This window comes from Furipterus horrens, unplaced genomic scaffold (genome assembly GCF_987537825.1).
Source record: "Furipterus horrens unplaced genomic scaffold, mFurHor1.1.pri manual_scaffold_13, whole genome shotgun sequence".
In the NCBI taxonomy this organism is placed as follows: Eukaryota; Metazoa; Chordata; class Mammalia; order Chiroptera; family Furipteridae; genus Furipterus; species Furipterus horrens.
The window spans coordinates 24019546-24038420 of NW_028327183.1; positions in this window are offsets into that span (position 1 = coordinate 24019546).

Below are 18875 nucleotides of genomic sequence, written 5' to 3' on the forward strand. Positions count from 1 at the left end.
AATTATCAGCGTTTTAGGGTAACTTTTTAAATGTTTTTACAAAAGCATGAATTCCCTAGGCAGTAAAGATGATAATTTTTATTAAATCTTTATTAGATACCCATTATGTACCAAGTTCTAGGCCAAACCCAAGTAACAGAACAGGGCAGTGGAGACACGACCCTGTCCTAGGAGCCTACATCCTCACTGCAAGGCAGATATTAGCACATCTGTTTACATTTCATTATCTCACTTAAGTGATGGTGGGCATCCGAAAGTGGGCTGCAAATAGAAGGGAGTATGAGGGTGTTTAACAGGGAAGGTCTAAGGGACTGAAGGACCCAGAAGAATGGCTTTGAAGAAGTAGTGGTTGAGCTCAAATCTGAACGTTGAGAAGACGTGGGCCACGTGAAGGGGTGTCATGTGAGTGCTGTTACCACACATGTGTGATGGCCAGGAGCAAGGCATGGAGGGTTCAAGGACATGGGGGTGTCCCAAGAGCTCCTCCTCTGTCTTCCCCTCCCTCTCCCTCTCTCTTTTCAAGGCCTTTTATTTGGAGAAAACTGAAAATTCTCATTCAGTTGTAAGAAATAATACAGAGAGATTCCATAAACATTTCATCCATTTCCCATCATAACAGCTTGCATAGTCCTAGTACAATACCACAACCAGGAAATGGACTTTGATATGATTCTCCCACTTTATTTAAGGGAAATAAAACTACACGCATAAATTATAAAACAACCACTTTATTACCAAGCAGTCCCAGCATCAAAGGTAAGTCATAAATTTTCTTCAGATGTATCTTTATGTCTCTCTGGGAAAGTGTGTTTGTGCATACACACCTATGTATATATACATGTATGTGTATAAGCAGGTGGACATATGTTCTTTTAAAAACATATTAAATATGTAATTCAAATATGGAATTTTAAAATTATTAACTAACAAAAGATGACCCTTCTATCTTGAAGGAAAAAACCGAAGTCTAACTTTAAATAGAATATTTGAAATAGAACATTAAGTTATAAGTATTTGGAATGGCAATCTTGTAATTATTATGTTGAACAGCTTCCTTGGTTTGGAGGAGAAGGCAGGTAGGTATATTTCTTCCTTTTTATTAAATTCCAGTTTGGCCCTGGAACAATCATCATTTTATAACAATTCCATGTCAGCCCTTCACCATGATTCTATTAGAGGCTCGCTTCCCTTGGGATTTTTGAAATAGATTTCAAGGAAGAGGAAGTCAATGCTGCCTTTTCTTACACACCAATATATTTTGCTTCTTGCTGCAGGTTTAGATTCCAAGTAAAGATTCTTTCCTCTGATACAGTTAGGCCCACTTTCTGTCAGGAGGGAACGATCGAAAGAGGAAGCAAAATGGAAATGTGAACTGATGCACAGGAAAGCTACAGGGCTATTTGTAAGAATCAAAGTAAGAGTGACTTTTAATAATGCACAAGCCACGGACACAAGTTAGACAGCCTGACAACAGCTATGGCTACTGAGTACCTAGGAGGTGGTAGTCACCAGGCTAAGCCCTTTAAACACCAGTTGGGACACATCTACAACAAAAAATACAAGTTAGGCACTATCATGCCCATTTTCCAGGTGGGAAAACTGAGTCTCAGAGGAATCGTGTAATTGGTCTAAAAGTCACACAGAGTAAGAGAAAGGGCTAGGAAGTCAAATTTAGGTCAGTCCAGCTCAAAACCCAATGATCTTTCCATTGCATCACAATATTGGTTTTTAGTTGATTTCTAGATAATGCATTGCTGAGGACAAAGGGAATACGTCACTTGCTAGTCTGAAATAAAATCTACAACCTCCAAGTTTATGTTGAAGTCAACAGAGAAAGAGAGTGACTGACCCAGAACAGGGACCTTTTGGTAACTTTTGATTCTTATGTGATAATTGTGGATTTTTGTCCTATCTCAAGTGGTCAAAGCCCCGTGGATTTTGAAATAAAAATCCTAATTATAGATCATCTTGGGCTGTCTTGAATGATAAAATGTGGGCACACATCCAGCCTTCTGGAGAACCATACTTCGAAACACTGTGCTTTACTCTGAAGGATGTTAATCTTGAAGGCTTGCCCCTCCCTTGCCATGGTTTATTGAATCTGACCGGGGCCCCAGCCAGGGCTCTGACCCATGCTTTATCCACATTTATCAATACTCAGTCATACCTCATAACAACCTGGGATGTAAGTTCCCAGATGAATCCAATTACAGGTGAAAACAACTCAGGGTCAATGGAGTAAGAGGAGGCACAGCTGGGACCGAAATCCAGGTCAGTCTCTGATAACAGGAGCTAGTTAAAATGGACTTTGAAGCTAGTCATGTCAGAAACTCCCCTCTAACACCCACTCTTCTAGGTCAAGTTCCCCAGACCAGACTTTCTCCATCTTCTTCTAGTCCAATGGCTATCCGATAACTTCCTTTCCAGCTCTCTCAAAGAACGAAGACTTAGCATTTCCTGTTTACCCTGAAGACACATGTGGTGACTTCCCCAAAGACATACAGTCTGTCCTCATTATGCAGATTCTGTACTTGCAAATTTGCCTATTCACTAACATTTATTTGTAACTCCAAAATTAAGCACAGAGGGGTAACAAATTTGAGTTGCCCGATGCGCATGTTCCCGGCTGAGGTTGAATTTGAACAATGCTCTGCTTTCTTGTTTCAGCTGGGATACTGTAAACATGATCCTTGTCACAATCTATCTAGCGCTGTGATTTTTACATTTTTTGTCCTTTTAGTTGGCAATTTTGTTGTTTAAATTAGCTCCCAGGTACTGAGCTGAGAAGTCTGCTTTCCATTCCTAAGTGCAAGAAGACTGTGATGTGTCTGACAGAGGAAATGGGTGTATTAGATAAGCTTCACTCAGGAATGAGCTACAGGGCTATTGACCACAAGTTCAATGTTAAGGAGTCCACAATATATATTAAGTAAAGTGTCTTTAACCAGAACATTTAATCCCCAGTTCCCACAGCAGTGAGTGCAGCCTAGGATGTGCTCAATGGACATTTGTTGAATAAGCAAATAATTAAATAAATAAAATAAAATTTTGAGTATATTATATGTTGTATTTAAATGAAGGGTTCCATAGTTATAAGACAAATAACTTAAAAAAAAACAAACCCAAACATCAAAAAGCCTGAGATTTAATTATCTAAGTCAGTTTAAGCCGTGTATGAAATATTTTAAAGATGTGAAACAAACAAAAATACAATACAAATAATGAGATATAAAGATTTAAAAAGTATGAAATAAAAACATGTAAAAAATATAGGTGGAATTAATTTTAGCAATGTATTTTCTTTAACCTAACACATTCACATTATTATCACTCAACATGTGATCAATATTAAAGAATTACAATTATTATTATTTTTATCCTCACCCAAGGACATTTTCTTCAATGTTTTTGAGAGAGAGTGGAAGGGAGAGAGAGAAACACTGATGTGAGAGAGAAACAGCAATTGGTTGCCTCCCACATGTTCCTTGACCAGAGACCTGGCCTGCAACCTTGGCATGTGCCCTACCTGGGGATCGAGGTTGCAACCTTCCAGTTACAGGGCAGAGCTGCAACCAACGGAGCCACACCAGCCAGGGCAAGAATTACTTCCTTTTTTTTTTTTTTAACCTGTGTGTGTTTGACACTTGAGCAACCTCTATTCCAACTAACCATGTTTCTATTGCTAGACTGCCACGCACAGCGATGGCTTCTGGGTTGGATAGATAGCACAATCCGGGCAAATCTTTTCGGTTTAGACAAAACATGAGGACCCTGAGACAAAGAGGGTCCGCGACTGCCCTTGGGCACGCCATAGGGGTATATTCTAAGCAGAGACTGCAGCTCTGAATTTCTGAGCTCTCATTCTTCAAGTTCTATACTTTTCACATGTGCAGGGGTCCCACTGAGTAGTGTTTGCCAACACAGTCTCCTTGACACTCAACTGTCTGTGCCCAAGTCTCACGAAGACCCCTCTTGTGGCTGCGCACCTGGTTGCCTGAAACTCAGTCTCTCGCATGTTAGAGAGGGCTCTTCATAATGAACCAGAATCAAGTTATTCTCAGGATTATAGTTAAATGAGACAAATTCCTGTCATGGGCTAAATTGTGTCCCCCCAAAACATATGTTGAAATTCTAACCCCCAGTAGCTCAGAATGTGATTTTGTTTGACAATAGCACCATTGCAGATACAATCATTTAAGGGGAAGTCCTACTGGAGTAGGGTGTGCCCTTCATCTAATAGGACTGATGTCCTTAGAAGAAGACAGAAGACAGAGACAGAGAGACAGAGGCCGAGATGGGAGTGATGCACTTATAAACCATAGACTGCTGGCCACCACCAGAAGGTAGGAAAATGCAGGATTCTATCCAGAGTCTCAGAGGGCTACCACCTCGCCAACCTCTTGATTTTAGACATCTAGCCTCCAGAACTATAAGAGAAGGCATTTTTATTGTTTTAAGCCACCCAATTTGTGGTAATTTGTTAAAGAAGCCTTAAAAACTAATATATCCATAAATAGTTTTGCCAGATAACATACAAGGATGCCCAGCTGAATTTGAATATCAGATAAAAATGAACAATTGTTTAGCATAAGTATGTCCCTTGTAGGTTTTGAGACATACTTTTACTTAGTTGGCGTCCTGTACATATATTTGGTAAATCTGGCAACCTTAGATTATAAACCACTTTGCACAAAAAGATCCCACTTTAACTTATGAGAAACTGAGTCCCAGAAAGTCAGCCACAGCTTTCAAAAACTTTAGCTATTGTTAGGCTATCACATGGCTTGATTAGGAGAGGCAATATATAGATGTACGCATGCTGTGTGTGAATAAAAATATACACCCTACTGACGTTCTAATATTTTAGGTATTCACAGACAGATGCAGTAATATGCATTTTAGCACCGACTGAACTCAGAACACCACCACTACCTGACAAATTATGAAATCAAATCACTCCATGACAACGGGCGCATGGAGCCGTTCTCTCAGTCCTTAGGATACAAGGTCCAATTTCGTCACAAGTGGCTGCTCCACATACATGCCTGAATGTGGCGTGGGGAGCTGCAGCCTTGGAAAGCCACTCTGTCCCCATTGTTCCCATGGTGTGTTCCCTCCGTAACTGATTGTGCATGGTGTTCCCAAATGCTCCATTTCCCTCCTCCTGCTGGAGCCACAGATTGACGGTGACAAACCCTGTCAATTTCGTTAGCCCAACAGATGTTATTGATATCTGGGAGATGCACCCATCAGTCTTTCAGTGGCATGACCGGGGAGCTGCTTCCTTTTCCACCCCCTTCTCTCTATCCCTTCCCACCCCCAGCTGTGGGCTTCCTGCCATTCATCCCTGCGATAGCAGCTCTTCCCACAAGATTGTGGGGGCCTTCAGGCTAATGTGATTCACCAGGCAGAGATAAACTGGGCTGAATATTTATAAGCCTGTCTTTTGGGAAGAGCAGATTCTGGGTAAACTAAGTTCAGGAAGTTGATGAAAAGGAGGGGAAAACCAAGAAAGAGATGTTTCTGGGAGTGTGTGTGTGTGTGTGTGTGTGTGCATGTGCGCACATGTGTTAAAAGTGTTTGTATATTGAAGATTCTTATCAGGACTTGATAGATCCTAGTATTAATTGGTAATTAATCAACCTCACCAATATTTACTGAGCAAGAAAAATCAACCCTTCTGGAGTGCACCTACCAATAAGCAGAGACAGATAATAAACAAGTGAACAGTTAAACACTTTACAATGTAGTTTGTAATCATTACTGGAAAGGAGATAACTAGCATGCAGAGACTCCTCAGAACAGGGACATCTGCTTTATGGAGGCATCCCTGAAAAAGTTGTGTTAAGGGGAGACCCAAAGAATGACAAAGAAATAGCCATGGGAAGTGAGTGGTAAGTAGCAGAAAACTTTTCAGAAGGAAATGAGCTCATATCAAGCAGTGCTTCAGGAATTTACTCTAGAAGCTTCTGGAAGAGTTATTTTGCAAGAGATGTGCTCTAAGCCATCCATTGCATGTGATGAATGGACTTATCCTTTCTGCCCCTAGAATGGTCCTAGCTATTAAACGGACTTCTCTGCATCTAGACTGGGTCTAGTCGTGTTCCATCTTTGGAAGAGTTGGAAAAATAGTCACTTAAACCTGAGTTCCGATGAAGAGCTCCAGTTGAGAAAGGCTCTGAGCTTCAGAGATTCTGACTAGAAATCCAGGGGATGAGGAGCTAAGACTGTGATGAGGAAAGAATAGAAGCTGAAACAGAAACATGCCAAACATGACTTATCTGCATTCGCCTCAGTTTCTTCCCCTGTCAATGTGTTTTTTGACACCTTTCCAGGAAGGGTTTCAGGAGGTTGAATAGAAACAGCACAGCACATGTGAAGTTGCTCAGTTTAGTGCCTGACAGCAGGCGTCACAGAAAAAGTATGAGTTTCTCATCCCTTCTTTTCTTCTTTCTTCTTTTCACACGTGATCTAAGCAACTCAAACAAAAACAAGGCACATCAACCTGGCAATGCAGGACTGTTAACACCTGATGTTCCCAAGTTTTTCAGAGGGCCTAGAACTTCTGTGAGTCCCCAAAAGTCATCTGAGAACCAGACAAGAAAATACACACTCAACACCTGATTCCTTGACAAACCACAATCCTACTCCTAGTAGCAAACACCGTTTTCTTGGGATGCAAAATGCACAGACCATGCTGATTTAGCGGTTGTGGGGATGGGACTGGAGTTTCCACACCCAGATCTGTGGTTCAGGGTTTTGTGCAAGCCTCTGCATCTCACTACCAGTGCACAACGATGACCTTAACTTCACCAAAAAGGGTTCCAACAGCCAAAATTGTCCTCAGCCATTGGACAAACTTCTGTTGTTTCCCAAACACAAACCATCATGCATCGTTACACATTCTTACATGCACTCAGGCAGACAGGTGTTCACACTAGTAAACTCACTTGCAGCTAACTGCTTTATACTTTTATCACACTGAATCATAATTGCCTGATTTCTTCACTTGCCTATGACTGGACTGTAAGTTCCCAGGGGACTAAGTCTCGTTGATTTTTCTCTGCTTTGTGTTGCTATCTGACAACAGCTACTTGTTCAATAAATAAATAAAGCTAAAAAGACAAACTCAAAACCACATATGTATAGCCAATAGACAAACTCACAAATAAACCCCCAACACATGGGTGTTCCTGGTCACCCTCAAATGTGCATTCAAACCCAAGCCACACGTGTGAGTTACACACATGCCTAGTTCACGTTACACTTTGTATCTCTCAAGCTGTTCCATTTATCCTTGAGCATCCCTACATCTCTCTCTATGTAGAGAATTGTAGATAATTCCAGGCACCTGGCTGGCTTTAGATGAGAGCAGATAGACAAGACTACACTAGGGGTCAAGAGCCCTCTGATCTTCAAAGCTCACTGCCTGCCCCGAGACCAGGTGGTCCGCAGGGTCAAATGTGGTTCACATGTGCCTGATTCTGAGTTTCCTCTTTAATGAGCCAGAACTCGACATCAGCCATCGGAGGAGACTTAATCTACTTAATATACTCTCCACTCTGGGGTCCCAGACGAAGAGGCTGAAGCAAAGATGTCAGACCATGTGTGGTCTTTAAATAGTCCTTGATGTTTGTCACAAGCATTGAGCCTGGGGCCTGGACCCATTCCAGTCGGTAATTGATAATTCCAACTGGTAATTATGTGCTCCGGGTAGTTTCGGTTGGCGTTCCGTGCACCCTGTCCTTAGATGGCAAGAGGTGTTCCCAGGTTTCATGCCAGAGGCGGCTCCATTTCAAGCCCCGTAAAGTTTCTAAATACCTTTGGAATGCTGCAGGATGAAAGATGCTATCCTCATTAAACACATGGGCTTCTCAAAAGGAAACCCATTACTTTCTGATAATGATAATTTTTCTTGGTCCTCATGCTCCTTGTTGATGGAAAACGTCAATTAATAAAGAATACACACACATAACCCATCCCAGGAATTAACCAATTAATTATGTCAACCGAAGTCCTAGCCAGCTAAACAAATAATCTGCTTGAAAATTATTATGTTGCAGAGATGTTCTAGATTGTCTTGGTATTTTTCTTTATTTTTCTTTTTCACTTTTTGATGAAAAAGAAACTAAACACCCTTGGTCTGAGGTCTGCTCACTTGCCTCCCATAAAATATACTTCCACTTAAGAAGACATAGTCCTTGTTAGAATAGTAGCATCAGGAATAATATTGGAGTCTTCCTTTTCCTACTCTCTTATAGGAATTCCAAAACCAAATTAAGTTATAAACATAAGATGCTGATCATGGACATGAGCAGTTTCAAGACCCAGAAGATGAGCAAGAGCCTTAGGTTGGAGTGGTCTGGCCCCATAAGTTTCCTTACTTCCTGAGAAAGTACTCAGGTCTGGAATGAACACATACTCAAGCTGTTACCTATGTGCTTAATTGTCTATTTCTGTGTAACGAACTTCCCCAAAATGCAGTGCTTTAAAATAAGAGCATTTTACCATTTGTCATTTTGTGGATTGACTGATGGACTCACCTGGGGGTCCTTATGCTGGTTTCACTGAGGGTCTCTCAAGCTGTGACAGTCAGATGGTGGCTGGGGCTGGCCTTACCTGAAGATGGGGACCTGAGATGACTGTCCCTTTCTCTGTGCTATATTAGGGCTCTTCAGCTGGTCTTTTCCAAGCGCTCTCTCCAGCTGAGTGGCTGGACTTCTTACATGGCGGCTCAGGGCTCGCAAGAGTAAACATTCAAGAAGTAAGAAGCAGAAGCTGCCTAGCTCCGTAAAGGCCGGGCCTGGAACCAGCATTGCATTAGTTCCTCTGTGTCTGATAGTTTAACACCGGTGGGGAGCAGCCCAGATTCAATGTGGAAGGGACTACACAAGCGTGTGAGAGGTGGGTGGTATGGTTCACTGGGGGCCACCGTTGGAGAACAGCTGCCAAACTAGCATTGTCTTTTGTCAGCCTCTACCTACTGGTCTCACACGTGACCATAGATGCTTCACCTCCTGCTCACCTGACTCTAACCAGGTATTACCCTTTCTCTGGCCTGTCTCCTTTCTGTTTTGCTTCCCTGTTTGGGTTTTGATTTTCTGCTTTCCCCTCACAGTATCACCATTGACCACTCCCCCCAGTTTTCAACTTCACTGAAAGCTCATAGTGACTTCCTCTCTCTTCACTTGGAATCTGATAGGAATTCCACCCAACTTCAAGTATTGTTAAAAAAAAATAAAACAAATTGAGAAATGTTATATGTAGGATGATTCTCTTTATTTAAAAGTGCATAAATAACCAATTGTATATGCTTATGTAAGTTTCTGTATATACAGAAAATATATGGATAGATATGCACTAAAAGAATCTTCAACAGAGATTTTTTCTAGGGAATATCTGGGCATTGAGAAAGAGGTAACAAGTTAACTTTATGTTATATTCCTCTGCAATCCTAAAAATGTGTAATTATTTTACATTTATTTTAAAATAAAAATTAATTTAAAACCCCAACCCAGTTTTATGAAACATTTGGTGAACTTTTAACATAAACAAGGTTTCATTCTTGGGAGTAGTGATTTGAAAAGTAATAATACATTGTCTTTTATTTTTTTCAAAGAAATTCTCAGCTAACTTGGTCATATATAAGCACACATACACATACATACACACCCTGAACAGATCACACACCCATCACTAAACATCATTAAGAAGCAGAGTTCAACATACATCAAACAATGGCCTAAGCCTACATAATGTTTACAAGTCCCAATTGGTGCCGAGAAGTTAATATTCTCAACTTAAAAATCAAAATGGCATGACTAAGCTCCATTTTGCCCTTCCTTCCCTGAACTCAGTACTGAGAATCTCACTCTAGCATAATGACGCCCCAGTCTGGCTCACTTAGCCAGGCGTGCACTGAGAGCAGCCCAGGTAGGAACCACCCTCAGCACTCAGGTGTGTCTCCTGCCCATCGATTGCCAATCTCCCAGAATGCCTTGCTCTCAAAGTGGGCCAGATGCAGCCCAGGGGTCATTCCCAGATCACACGTGTATCTGAGAACATGCTCTTTCTTGACATGGTGATGCAATGCAGGAGTTTCAGGGCTGATCAATGGCAGCAACAGCTCTGTTAGAATGTACAGTAATTTGACTCAGCTCAATACATTGAGCTCCCGGGGCAGGAAAAAGACCCCAGGTTCTAAAAATGCTTGTCCAAAGAACCCTATGAGCTTCTACCTTTTCTGCCCCAGCCCCCTCCCCTAAAGAACCCCCATCTCACTATTACTATGTCTCACACAAGTAGGATGTATCTTGGTGGGAACGTATCGGGCATATTTAAAAGCCCATTGATCTATAGCCTTCGTTGATGAGAGCTCTGAGCACTTCTGAGCACATGCTCACCATCTGTCTGCTAGGCGCGGAGGATCAATCATGAGCCTTGCTCCAGACCAGAGGAATGGGGGTATTAGAGAGCATCTACCCAGCGGTTCCAAGTCAGCCCCAAGGGCTGCTTCCCTAGGATGAAAATCTGGGCCCACAGCAGTGGATGAGAGTTAGGCCTTCCCAAACAGAAGAGAAGGGGTAGGGCAGGGTAAAATCAAAGCACACAGGAGCACTTTGTATGAGCTGAGTATTTTACACGCCCCATGTCATCTCCTCACTGCCACAATGCCGTGAGGTCAGTTCTATAATAGTCCTAATTTTTGAAGAGGAAACTAAAGCCCCGAGACCATTGGGAAATTTTAAATAAAGACAATAGGAGACTTTACATGAAGTCCAAGAATTTAGGCCAAGCCAGCCAGAAAACTCCACTTTCATCAATTCCCACATAGAATTTTATTTGAATCCAAGATTCTTAAGCCACCATCAGAACCATTTGGAAACCTTTGACCTATCTGTCCTTCCATTCTTCCATTTTCAAATGAAGGGCCTGAAGCTTACCGTAATACGTGGACGTGGCCACGAGGAGATAGGGAGAGAAATGGGAGTCAGAACACTCACAAGTAATAATCGTATTAGAAGCTATTGTTTATTGAAGGTATATTATGTGTCAGGTACCATATGGGATCTGATCTAATCTTCACAACACATAGGAGATAATGTAGCACCTCTCTTGTGGCATTATGGTGAGTCTTAAATAAGATAAGGCACTTCTTATTAACTCTCTGGTGTGTTCCTACATGTATGTTTCTTACTATAAGCTCAACCAAGACCATAGGACTTTCTACGCACAAAGCTCACACATGTTAAATTTTATTCTCATGTGGCATCTGGAAATAAATGGTCACATGGTATACATGTTAACTTTGCAGTCATTGTGTGTGGGAAAGCAAAATTAGTAGCTGCATACATATAACGAAGTGGTGACTTTATTTTTCCTTCAAGGTAGTCAACATTTTGATGAAATCTTTAATAAAGATTAAATAGCTAATGATCAGCTTTAACCACATTATTGCCCCTTTTGACATTTGTCTTAGCCATTTTCTCCATCTGAAATGGTACACACAGACTATAAGATCCATTTCTTTGGCGGGTCATGGGAAAATCCTACGCACACTTCAGGCACATCCAGGGCGAAGGGGGTGGGGCAGGAGTGGGGTAACTGCAGCTCATTGCCCCGCCCCTCTCCACATCATCCCCTTAAGTCCCTCCAAAACATCACTTAGGAAACAGCGGCAGGGCAGCCGATTATCTTCAGCTATGGCACTCCATCCACCCTTCCATAGCTCATTGCTGGCCTGAGAAACAGAGGCAGTTGGGAAGTGACATAGTCTTGTTCCAAGAACTTTGGTAAAACCAGCTCTGACAGCTGCTACCTTTGGTATCTGGGGTAAATGATTCAGCTTCACAGATTCACTGTACTCTTTCTTATCTGTAAAATCAGAACAATAGCAGACCCTCTTCCCAGGGTTCGGGTTTGTGTTGATCATTCTGTAAGCCACGTACATACTGGCAACCCTTCTTTACCTTGGATGGGTGCTTCTCAAAGTGTGCTTCCCGAACCAGCAGCCTTCGCAGCACCTGGGAACTTTTTAAAAATGCAGCTTCTCAGGCCCCACCCCTCGTCCTCTGATGGCAAAACTCTAGGGACCCAGCAATCTGAGTTCTAACTCCCTCTCCGGGGCTTCAGATACAGGTTGGAACGTGAAAATTAGTGCTTCAGATTCTTGCCACCTTGCAGCTCACAAACCAAGTTCTACATGTAAGAAACTTCTTTCTGTGCCTCTGAGTCTTGTTTCTGCTCTTCTCACAGGGCATTATCCCATGTCACTGCATCCTCCCTTCTCTTCCCTGGAGAACTACTGGGCTTTCAGATCTTTACTTGGAAGTCACTTCCTGCTGGAAGCAATGCCTGGACTGCCCCAGCTGGCTTCAATGTCCCCAAGGCCTTTGTATTCCTCTTTGCCTATGGGTTTAAATTGCCTAAGGGTTTAAATGACCTATTTCCCTAACCAAACTGTAAGATTCCTGCAGGCAGGGCTCATGCCGATACTGTCCCAGTGATGAGTAGATGGTTAATAAATGGACAGCTTCTAACATCCCATCCCCAGGGGCCATCCTTCAGCTTGCCTCAAGACCACCTCCCCTCCCTGCTGCCTCCCAGGCATCTCAGTACATAGGTTCCTGCTTTTCTCTAGGACTTGGGACCTCCCTCAGGGAAGCCATCTCCAAATCAAAGTAACAAACCGCCTCTACCTTGGGCAGGACTGTTTCAGTTACTGGAAGGCTGTGGCCCAGCCCAAGTTATGAACATCAGCAGAGCTGAACCCATTTTTGAAATGTATTTTCTCATATTCTCCAGCATTCCCCTATTAGCACAGAGTAGACACTTGGTAAATAGATGCTGATCTGGGGAAAAATTGTGATGAGACCACACGACGTCTAAAAGTCCAGCAAACCCAGTTATGTATTAATCATTGACTTTCTCACATGGGAAAGGAAACCAAATTTTAAGGAAAGAGACACTTACATTATGCCTTTTTAAATTGAGGGAAGAATAAGAAAAATTCAAATCCTCCTTTATAGATAATTATAAAAGAGAGGAGATTAAAAATGAAGACTAAAAATAAGAAAATGTGATATTGGGGAAGTTCTTCAAATTAACACAAAACATATTTACTAGAATTAATATTAATAGAATATTGTGAAAGACATCCCATGTGCAAGTCATTAACATCTGGGGCCTAACCTGGAAGATAGCATAGTTTAGATAAACATGAACATATAACAAGTCATTTCAGTAAGAGCTCACAGGATATTCTGAGCTGGTATAACAGAGAAAGAAGTTTGGGAAGGCTTCCTGGAAGAGGAAGGACATCTTGTGCAGAGTTAACAGTGAGGGCAAAGTGGGAAGATTTGAAACATGCAGAGGGGAAAGCTGTGCCCTACAGGAAGGTCTGCAAGCATGAGCAGCTCTGTGACCTGGTGAGCCACGGGGTGGGGACCACAGAAGGAGGCCGTCCCTTCAGGGGGCAGAAGGCTCCTCTCACTCCTGCCTTGAGCAATGCAGAGGGCTCCTCTCATAGGCCTGAGTGCTTCTCAAATGTTAGTGTCTGTAAGAACCCTCTGGAGGGCTTATTAAAACGCACATTTCTGGGCCCCACCCCTAAAGTTTCTGATCTCATGGGTCCGGGGTAAGAACTGAGAATTTTCACCAAGTCCCAGCTGAGAATGCTGGGGTTATAAAATGTGCCCACTGGTCCCCAAATCCTTGGCACAGGCCTCGGGAACACTCTGAAAGCCAAGTCGCTCTGCAGTCTGACTCTTGCCTGCCAAGGTCAGGTGTCCCAAGGCAACGCCAAGGAGGGCCCCGCCCTGTACTTTGCAGAGTTTTCCAACCCCAAGAACTCACACCTGGTGGTAAAGATTGCTGGGGCCTTTGCAGAGTATACCTAGGTACCCAAGACTTGGCTCCCATTGAAACGAACTGTGTCTATGTTCATTATTCCAACCAGAGAGGGACTTAGGAATGGGATGGCTAATTACAGGCCTCCTGGCCGGCAACCAGATTCCAGATTGGGCAGCTCTGGGTTCTAATTGTGCCATTTGCTCCGATTAGACATGTGCGGCCCTTTATTAGGGCTGCTGTTAACACCTTGATCTGAGTTTCTTCACCTTTGAAGTGAGGATGAGGTCGCTTTATTGTTTCAGGTATGGGTGCCCAGTTGCTGCTTATTCAATGCTAATTAGTACATGATGAGTGTAATTAGAGAGTCAGAGCTGACTGCTAAAACCCTCCCAGCACCTTAGCCTCCAGAGCAGAACAAGTTCCCCGCCCAAGGGAGAGTAATTGGGAAGCACAAGGAGTCTGGAAGAGCTTGTTTGTTACCAAGGCCAAGTTACAGTTGTTTAGATTTTATGCCTCTTTATATTTTACATTCATCTTATTTCTTCCCAGAGGTAACAGCAGGGGTACCTCTCAGGTACCTCCTGCACCTGCTTTAAGAAATGGAAGCCCTGACTAGAGAAGCGAATGGCTGCTGGTTCCGCCTTTGTTGGGCTGGAGGTGCTAATGAGAAGTCCTAAGGAGGCTGGTGGCAGGAGTGTCCCCGATGGCCGATCTGTGATAGGCAATCAATGATCCCAGTTCTGAGGCTCTGTGATGCTCTCTGTCTTTCACTCATGAGCATAAGAAGGCTTCTGCCTTTATTTTTTCAGCCTTCGCATATAAGTGAGATCATACAGTGTTTGTCTTTCTGTGTCTGGCTTATTTCTTTTAGCGTAGTGTCCTCTGATTCATCCATGTTGTCACAAATGGCAGGATTTCCCTTTTATGGATGAATAATAGTCCATTTTGTGTTTGTGTGTAATTTTCTTTATCCATTCATCCATCGTACAAATTTCCGGTTACAGGACGAATAAAGTTCTGGGGCTCTCATACACAGCATGGCAACTGTAGTTAATAATATGGTATTGTATACTTGAAATTTGCCAAGGGTAACTCTTCAGTGTTCTCCCACGCACACAAGGTAACTATGTGAGGTGATGAATGTGTTAATGAGCTTGACTGTGGTAGTTGTTTTGCCATGTATATGTATATCAAATCCCCATGTTGTACACATTAAATATATGCAATTTCGATTTGTCTTTATACCTTAATAAAACTGGAGGCAGGGCAGGCGGGAGGAGAAAGGTAAAAAAAAAAAGGCTTCTGCCACTCCAGGCTTAAGAACTGATTTGAGGCAGGAGAAGAAGGGATAGGTGAGTCTGTCTCCTTTTTTCCCCAGGAAAGTGAATGTGTGCCTAAAAGGGCACCCCTTCTCTCCATGGGCCTTCCCTGACACCTGATGGGCCTGTCCTGTGGCTAGCCTCGCTGCAGTGGCTTCTGAGAGGGCACATTGGTGTTCTGGATGAAAATGAGCAAAGAGAAAGAAGAGGATGGTTTTAGGGTACCCAGATCCCCAGATTCGTCGGTGGCTGTTTGAAAGCAGGCCACATAGGCTGGAACTCCCTTCTCTGCTACTTACTCTATACTCAGCGTGGGCAGTCTCAAACTTGCCAGCTTCTTTATTTGTATAATTGTGGTAATAATCCCCCCAACCCTGCCCTGGAGGTGTTTGTGAGGGTTAAATGAAGTCACATATGAAGTCACCCAGTGCAGTCTCCAGTACCTAGTATGTGTTTTATGGAGAGTGGCCATTAGAATTCGTAACAGGAATGACCGTATTCCTCTTTAATGCCCCTGACCCTGGCTCGGCCCTAAATGTGGCGTTCTGTGATTTTCCGGAGCCCTCCTGGAAAACTGGGAAGAACACCTGGAGTCCCCACTGTCCTCTGAGTACACAGCCTCCCGGTGCCTTCCTGCAGCCGGACTTCGCTCGTCCCCGTGAACAGCACGTCCAGAAGGCGTCTGGACATTGTAACCACAACTCCGTTTGACCTTTAAGCTCTCGGAGCATAAAACCTCCTAGCATCTTGTTTTTCATGGTTAGAGTCCACGCTGCCAACCTCCCCTCCCATGGGTTGGCTCAGGGCCGATCTGCTCTCCCAGAACTAGGAAGGGCAGAGACTAATGACCCCAAATTGATAAGTAACTTGCCTAATATTGACCCTGGCCCTGTGGTTAGTGATTCCCACTGCAGGGTAAATGATTGGACTGTTTTGGCTTTTACCCCATTTGACTTTTCCACCATCCCCACAGCTGTTTTGAAGAACTAAAAAAAAAGGAATTGCAATTAATTATATGAGCAATTAATAGTATTGCCATTACTCTGTGGTAGATAGGGCAGCAAACTTTGTGAGTGTCCTTCATTAAACATGCTGAAAATATAAGTCCCCCTGCTGGAATTGTATCTATGTTAAACTATCCCAGTAAAAAATAATAATTTAAAAATCTCATTGAATGCTTAAGAAGTGCCTGATGAGCTAACTAGGTTAGACTAGCTGCGCTAGGAGGGAATTCAGGCCATGCTTAGGTCTAGTGTCACCATGTTACCGAGAAAACCTGGGCTCGTTCACGTGGTGCCTTGGTGTATGACCCAATAATTAGTGCTGAGAAAAACAGGTCTTTACTGTATTTACAATATTCCAACCTCGGTGGGGCTGGGAGCACTCCTGCTCAGACCTCAGTTGTCCCATGAGACCCAGCACTTCCCTTGCTCCCTATAAGGCTATAAGCCAAAACCAAGGCCAATAGGTCCCCATTCCTTTTCTGTCAGCTCTTCTTCATTGTCTTTAGCCTCCATTATAATAGCCCAGGAAAGTACGTGCATGCCCCGTGTTACAGTGGATCATGGTGAAGCCCAGGAAAGGCACACATCCTCAGAGAGTGTCCTCTCCATATGTCTCTAGTTCCAGGGGTCCAGACAGAGTTCGTGTCTGCAAGGCAGAGTCCCTGGTGGCTTCAGAGTCAGCTAGAGCAGGCATGACCAAAGCAGCAGCGTGCCTGCTTTCTTCCTAGCCCAGGCCACATGGCCGAGTCCTGACTACTAACTTAGTAGCTACTTCTCACGTGGCTGCTACCACCTGCAGCCCCATCACGCTCCTCTAACACGCTTCTTCCATTGTGCTTTTTCTCATGGTGGACGACGCCTTTTTTCATCCTTTCAAATCACATGGCCCTCTTCTTTCATGGCGCCCCTAATTTTAAATGCTGACCTAGAGCACCATATTTTATTGTTATGAAAAGTATTTTAAGCCTATCATCCTCCCTTTCACCTGGGAGACAGCACTGCTATTATCTAGCTACCCATTTGCCATAGATATGCAAAGTACCTCAAAGGCTGTATTATCTCCTTTCTCCATCCCCCAAACCACAGGCTGTGGGGACTTTGGGGATGGCCCCCGCTCTGTTACAACCAGGCATATGAGGGAGGCATACTAGTTATCATTAGTCAGAATGCCATTATAGTTGACAGGTCTTAAGTGAGTGCTTACTCCCTGGTTGGCGTTTAGGACGCATTATATTTTTAACTACCATGACCATCATTACCTCTTAATGTAGGTTCTCCTTGTAATCCCCTGTTTTAGATGAGACAACTGAAGTTTAGAGAAGGTTAGATAACCTGTCCAAGGTCACACAGTTGGTGAGAATGGGGGTAGAATTGGAATCCCATTCTAGCCGGATCCAGAGACCTTGCTCTTAACACCAGAGCTGGGCTGCGGATGGTCAAATTCCAGCTCTGCCTCTTGTCAACTCGGCAACCTTGGGCAAGTTAGCTAAGTTCTCTGGACTCAGTTTCCATATCTGTAAAAAGGGTCTATAGTACTATTACTTACTTCATGGATGACAGTTAAGAGTAAATGAATTAGCATCTGCAAAATGCTGGGGACAGTTAACATAGGCAACCACCAGGACCTCCTCTGCCCTACCTAGCAATCAGTGAGGACAGACCTCCAATGGAGCTGGAGAAGTTGAGGTTTGAAGGGTGATTAAGAATTATCCCAGTGGGGGAAGGAACATAGCCTTGCAGGCAGAGAAAATGGTTTTTGCAAAGGCATCGAAGTCTGGAAGGCATGAAGTTTAGTGGGATTCAGTAAGAGTTTAGGATAACAAAGGCGATTGTCTGTAAGGAGGTGGGTGGAGCAGAGCAGGAAGAAGCAAGATTCTGGAAGGCTCTGAAGAGGAGTTTGAGCTTTTTCTAAGGGCAGTGGGGAAATGTTAAAGAGGGTGAAGGAAGAAAATGACTCATTCTGCCCCAAAGAATAAATGATTCTAGAATGCAACTCCAAGACCCTAAGTTCTGCTATGCCTGTGCTGGGGAGAAGATTTTCTTCTTATGGACCAAAGAAATGCCATTTCCTCCTAGTCCTCCCCCAGATCTGGCCTTAGCAGGCATGCCGGGTCCACAACTGCCACTTTCCAACCCTCTTCCAGACTGTCTTATGAACAGGTTCCCAGCGCTGTGCAGAGGCCAAGGCGGGGCTGCAGGGAGCGGGAGTCGGCTTTCCCGTTACCTTGCAATCTATGGGCGAGGGCTGCCTTCTTCATGGGCAGAGTTCACAGTGAGGGCACCCTGGCCATGAAATGATACCTGGTTTTTAAATACCCTGGGCTCTGAGAGCTATCAAGATGGGGAGTGCCTACTTACAAAACAGGGAGCCTTGGTTTACAAATCTCCCCAGAGTTAACAGGGAGCCTTCACCTGCCAGAATCCAGATCCTCAGAGGATGGGTTTGCATTTGAAAGGCCCGTCAGCTGCTTGGCCCAGGGGGATGCTCTGCTCCATTGGTTCTGTTCGCAGGAGAGCACCACAGAGCGTGGAAGGTGAAGCTCTTGGTGGGGAAGGGGCTGGCCTCCACATTTTCCCAGATCCAAGTGGGCAGCTACAAAGGAGCTTTTGAGGATAAACAAATACAGAATTGAGAAAATAAGGAAGGAGCTGGCATCTGAAGAATGTGAATATTTAGAAAATGCTGGAGAGTGAAGACAGA